Source organism: Venturia canescens, chromosome 3 (genome assembly GCF_019457755.1).
Source record: "Venturia canescens isolate UGA chromosome 3, ASM1945775v1, whole genome shotgun sequence".
Classification (NCBI taxonomy): domain Eukaryota; kingdom Metazoa; phylum Arthropoda; class Insecta; order Hymenoptera; family Ichneumonidae; genus Venturia; species Venturia canescens.
The window spans coordinates 12,619,116-12,625,294 of NC_057423.1; the positions used below are offsets into that span (position 1 = coordinate 12,619,116).

General features: G+C 46.6%; 1 protein-coding gene across 3 annotated transcripts in view; it reads right to left on the minus strand.

Annotated features, from left to right (window-relative positions):
- The window catches only part of sv (shaven), a 147,889-nt gene extending 142,128 nt beyond the window's left edge, over nt 1–5,761 (minus strand). For all 3 annotated transcript variants that reach the window (XM_043414531.1, XM_043414527.1, XM_043414532.1), the window contains exon 1: nt 4,391–5,761. The gene's annotated coding sequence lies outside the window, so the exon portion shown is untranslated. The remainder of the gene's footprint in view (nt 1–4,390) is intronic.
- Nucleotides 5,762–6,179: the final 418 nt, after the last annotated feature.

The following is a 6,179-nucleotide window of genomic DNA, read 5'->3' on the forward strand; positions in this document are numbered from 1 at the left end:
CGGTAATTTTTCAAATGGAATTCTCTCCCAGGGAATCCTTTTTTGTTCTCACTCTTAGATATCCAATCAGAAGAAACGGCACCAAGAATCGAAAGCGTGGATGAATTTGACGCTAAATATCGCATGCGCGCATATATAAAAGTGCGATCGGGGCCAGGTGTGGCACGACGCTCCAGCTTCGACGTAGCTCTTTTCCTCGCCCAGTAAAATACACATGGAGCAACTATTCACCGGTTAAACTAACGCGATAGCAAAATACGTGTATATATATATGCATAAACATATATAAAGCACGGCGCATACATGAGCGAGTATCAACGTCTGTGTTATTTGCATGCACGAATACAGTTATGGAAAAACATGGTTAAACCTCCCATCCAGTACGAATATATTCCGTCGTCATTATACACGTGTACGTGTGAGTACAGCGTCGATGGTATTCTCAGTTTGCCAGAGCAGAGTGCTCTTAGATCTATGTGCTCGAGTATGCATGCATGTATGCGCGCACACAGACATACGTATGCAGAACATTTGCGAGCAGAGCCAGGAGAACTATAAATAGAATTCGAGCTACTTGGTACGTAAGCACGAGAGCGTGTACGTGAAAACGAACGATCGAGCGTTACATCCAGAGTGTGCCAGGGCGCGGACCCAACCTGGCCGTGTGTAAGTGTGTTATCTCCCACAGAGACGAATGACTCGTGAGTGTGCATTCACCGTGCTCCTGCTGACGATGCTGGAAGAGCTTATAGAGCGAGTGTATATTTATATGGTGTCGCCAAGGAGCAGAAAGTACTCGAGCCACGCTGCTTAACCCGCGGGATGATGTGGGTTAAAACGTTTTGTTTGCCGGCCGTTGAAGAGTACGAATTAGTGGGCACTGGACCACTCTTTGCCGGAGCGATTACTTTAGTTATTTGCCGATTCAAATCCTCGGGGAAATAGGATTCTACAAAAGATTTCGAAGAATCGCGATTGAGGGTTTTTTATAAAGCTCGTTTGGCTCGAGCCCTGAAATATGCCGCGAGATTCAACCAGTGTGATGCACGAGCCCCTATCTCATTGATTTATTAATACGTAATCAGCATGTGTGTGAGCTTGTACGTGTGCGTGCGCGCAAGTTTATGTAGAAATCGCCAAGTTATCCCGATGGCTGGTTAACTGTATAACGAAGAGTGAGCTCGAACCCGTGATGCCGAGCTGCAATTAACCATTCGATAAGTTGTTCGTTATAATAAACGAAACAAGAAGAGGACCGGGGCGTAAGCACACGCTTCTTGCATCTCAACTTCGTGTGAATGAGACGTAGATGTGTGCACGTGTGTAAGCCCGTGCTACGTATAAATATAAATGGAATATCGATTTTTATTTGGTTCACGTGTGTTCGGGAGCGGGAATTGCTAACCGGCGTTTTATTCAAGAGCTCTAAGAGGATTCGCCTCGGCTATCAGTTGCATGACACATCACGCAATCCAACTGTACGAGATGAAGCGGTGAAATATTCCCGAGATTCTCCCGTCAATTATACATACTCGAGTAATTTAACCGGAGCTTAATTATAGGCCGTTTTAACCAAGGACAAACGGGAAATTATTCGTACGAATCGCGAAGAGCATTTTTTCTGAACGAGAATCTTATCAATTTCGTAGATCAGCAGTGACAAATTCTTTTTTTTTTTATCGAAATCGATGGCTCGACTCGAGAAATCGAGAGTGAGAGTTGACATCGAAATGTGTTTCACGTTGGAACTAAATGGAATTTCAAGCGTTATCGAAATGGAATCGTTTACTGTCACACTGATAAAAAATATTCGCAACTCCCGTCAATTTCCGATGACGTGTTAATTCGATTGAATTCTTTAAAAGCCGACGTTGAACTATGGCTATAATCGTTTTTTATCACTCCTTATTACGAAGCAAGCGAATTAAAATTCTTCTCAATTGCCTAATACGTCTGCATCATTAATAATGACTGGCGAGAAACGCGTTTCTGCCTACCCACTAGCGTCGTCGCAGCTCGACTCCCGAGTTGCAGTAACAGCATCATCACAAATTAACTGTAAATGAGCGTTCTGCAATGTACATACACATATAGAGGAATGCGAGACTTGAACTGTGTCAAACGATAATTAAGCATTGATCAAGGAGAGCTTCCCTCCTTCTGCGCGGACATAAGACGAACTGCGAAAAAAAATATCGAGATTCGCAGTGACCACGAACGGAGAGAAGAAAAAGATTTTTGGACAAGCCTTTTCGGATCTTCGACTTTGACACGTAACACTCGATATACTTGAATCTTCGTCGGATTCAAAAGAAATTTTCTACGCCCTCGTCTCGATCCGTCATCTCGAACTCGCCCTCAGTTTTTTAATCATCTAATCGCGTGTGTCGTAAGAAGGTCGAAAAAAGTCGTAACTAGAGCGAGCGGGGCGGAGTAAGACAACTGCGGAGGAAGAGAAATTTGAGCGAAAACGAAAGAAAAATACGGAAACAAGAGTTATGGCATGACGTGCACGACGCTGACAGACATTATTTATTAGCAATTTCGAATATTCATACTCGAACACACCGCACGACGTGTATAGAGAGGACTCGGAGCTGAGGGCCACAGCCGGGCATGTATAGAAGTAGATACATCAACGTTTCGTTTCGTATATACGTGAGCGTACCTACATTGCGAATAAACGTCCCGAAGGCCGAGTCGTGACCGATCGATCTCCCCCGCGATTTACAATAATCGTCCACTGGACCACTTGCTTAATAATAATCGAACGAAACAACTTTCACGAGATTAACTGGTATTTGTATTTTGCTTCGTATGCATATATTTATCGTGCATTATGCGCAGGTAATTGAAAATCAATGATAAGAGAGACACAGTAAACTAGGAAGATTCATGGCATATTGGTCGTTTAGTGCAAACGGTACGGGAAATTGGACAAGTCCTTCCGTGGGGAAAACTGTAAAGAAGTTCTTTCAAGTTCAGCGAAAAATGACAACTGCTTTTAAAACTCATTACAGGAAGAAAAATAAATTATTCCAATTATCCTCGAAGCCATTATCGTCTGTTTTTTGACATAATAATGTTAAAAAACAGCCACCCCGATCACCCCAATGATATTTCGTCGCGATACGCGACGACGAAAAGTAAGCGACTTTTCTATAACGACATTTCGTACATGCGAGGAGACTATATACACTTGAACGAAATTTCGAAAGAAAGGGGGCTCGGGGCACGTCTTGGGTCTCTACAAATGACGATGGCCACCTGACGCAAAAGCCAACTGCCTCGGGGAGAGCCTCGGGCACACAGTTGTCTCGGGGGCGAGTTTCGTACCCCTCTGTTTCAAAAAAACCCCACCGACGTGCGTATACTTAAGTACGTTTTTATATAGCAAACATACGTAAACTTGCCAAGAGAAATTGCTGTACGTTCGGGGTGTCTTCGAGCTAGGGGAAGATGCCAAGAAATTTCCTTTCATTTTGCCACGCGAAGGAGTCGAGGGTCAGACTCTTTTTTTTAGGCAACAACGAAAGCAAGGGTGGCTCTCGCGCCCCCAAAATACAAACAGACGAAGGCAGATGTCTCGGAACGTCTGGCCGACGATTAGGAATGAATTTCCTTTCTCAAGGGGTGCTTACGAGCGGTACGATGACCTGGGTTTGTCTCAAGAGCGAGAGAGAAAGGCCGAGAGAAATAGAGATGGGAGCACCTATAAAAAAATACTGTACAGGTGTTTTCTTGATCTCGATCTTGGATCTCATCCTCGCGATCCTTCCACACGACCCCGCTACACATCGCTGTATATACGTGCATTATAGAGCTATATATATGAAGCCATTAGTGTACGTTTCCCGACGGTCAGAGGCGCCGACGACCCTCGTTGACAGAACGATTGTAACGTTCACCATTATATCGCCCTCTTCTTTCCCGAACAAAATGAACAAATTAAAGAACCTCAAAGCCCACGAACGATTACGACGTCACCACCTGTGCGGTTGGTCCGGGTCGGAGCGGCAGGGTTTATTGGATTACGGATTTGCCTGCTTCCTGACAGAGGATACAGGATCGCTTTCCCGCCAAAAGTTTAATCGGCTTTTCGAGAGCCCGAACTTGAAAATCCTCATCTCACTAAGAGGATTATCCACGCTCGGGAATCGTTTTCTCACTATGGCTCGGTGTAATCGATACTTTTTGCCACTTATCTTGAAGGAAGTGGTTTGAAATTTGGAGAACGTTTGTCGCAGTTCGGCAGACAAATTTTTAGGTCGAAGGGCAAAGATTCGTGGGGATCTAATTTTTTTGAATGAGCACGATAAATGTAGCGTCGAGGTTGAAAATTCTGCAGGAATTTTGTTCCGTCGTCGAAAAAAATGAGCGGCACACTCACCTAAACGTCGCCTGGGACAGCAGCAGCGCGTATTCCTACGATCCCGCTTGTCTCAGCGTTGAAGTCTCTCGAGACCGAGTCACTGTAACACTCCCGCACTATTTCTCATTTATATCGCTCGTTTCTGTTTTATTCCCTCGTTCGAACTTGGCACGGATTAGTAACACAGGAAACACGCGATTCTCACTTATCCACACTCGAGTCTCCCGGGAGAAAATGTAGAAAAAGCTTGAAGATCGCGAGCCCCGGTCTATTTTATCTTCAAACTCAACGAGTCTTTAACCGACGGACGAACGACACTGATCGCGACAACTTTCCGGTGGTGAAGAAGAATTTTCAAGTGTTGCCAATCCGCACGGACGCCCAGCCCGCAAAAAAGATTCCTGCGATGTTTATCTCTCGGTAACGATCTTCATCCAACTCCCCAGAAATTCCATCAACGCGAGACCAACGACAGGCGCGAAATTTCACGAGTCCCTTATTTCGCAAAGGCACTCCGACAGCGAGCAATCGTGAGGAATTGCACGAACGGGATGGCCGCACGAAAAATCCGAGAGAGAGAAACGAAGGTGACACTTGTGGGTGTCGTCTTTGCCGTTGGATGCACACGGAGGATTTTCCCAGGTGATATATCGGACAATCGTGCGTGTACGTTACACGTATACATATATTAATTGGGTGGGCGCGTGCGATTTCGCTCGATCGATCTCGTGAAGGCGCGCGCGCGCCACAACCGCGGTCACAGTTCGCGAAGCGTATTGTTGAATCGCGGGATCACGAGTGGTGGTCCCGGCTGACGATCGAGGGGAGGGTGGGTGGGAGAGAGACAGCGAAAAAGAGATGAGCGTGAGGAGAGTTGGTGGTGGCAAAGAAAAATCGTGACGTTGATGGTGGTGGTGAGTGGGTGGGCGCAGATTGGAGAGCGCCTGCGAGTGTAGTCGGTCGGAGATGGTGCTCGAAGATGACGACGTTCCGGCGGAGAAGTGGTGGTCAAAAGAGGTTGAACGGTGGTGTACGAAAGCGGTGGCGATTCGATGTCGAAAACACTCGGAAATACGGGAATGGGGGGATCCCCTGTGGATCGAGGAAACGTCAGAGTCGGATCGATGAGTCTCGGGGAACGCGATAGTCAGGAAAACACAACCGGTCGATGGAGCCGCGCACAAGATTTATCGATATTCTTCGAACATTCGTATTCGATTGAAATATCAAATGAAAACAAATAACTGTTATCCACTAAAACGATTTGACAGCTCCGGTGACACGCCGCGCACGAGTTCTCGAAGGAGCATCAAAACAAAAGTAAAATAATTCCTGAAAGACAGTCCACGATCTGTCAATAATTATCGAAAATCCAGATGTTTTTTTCTCTCTTCGATTAGTTTTTCGTACGCACTTAAAAGTACGAGACCGGAGCAAGTTAAGACACAAGATCTTGGTGTATCTAGGCCTGCGTACCTCGTGGAGCGTGCAGCAGGAGGCGTGCTGTCCCGTACTGGACTAGCCACGGGCCCCCTCGAGCAGAGAGGGCCGGTCGCGCTTCACCTCCGCTCTTGCTTTACCTAACCCTCCTTCTCCTCCTCCTCCTCCTTCCCTCGAACTATCGCTCTTTCTCTCTCCTCCGCTCACTCTCCTGATACGTTTGCCTTTGCCACTCCACCTCCACCTCCTTCTCTTCTTTCGCGTTGTGTTTTACGGGGCATGAGGCCCCGTCGGCTCTCCCGCTCTCCTCTCCAAAGCCCATTTACCTCCTCGCCCCCCTCTCGCTGTCTAACGCGTTAAGCGCGAG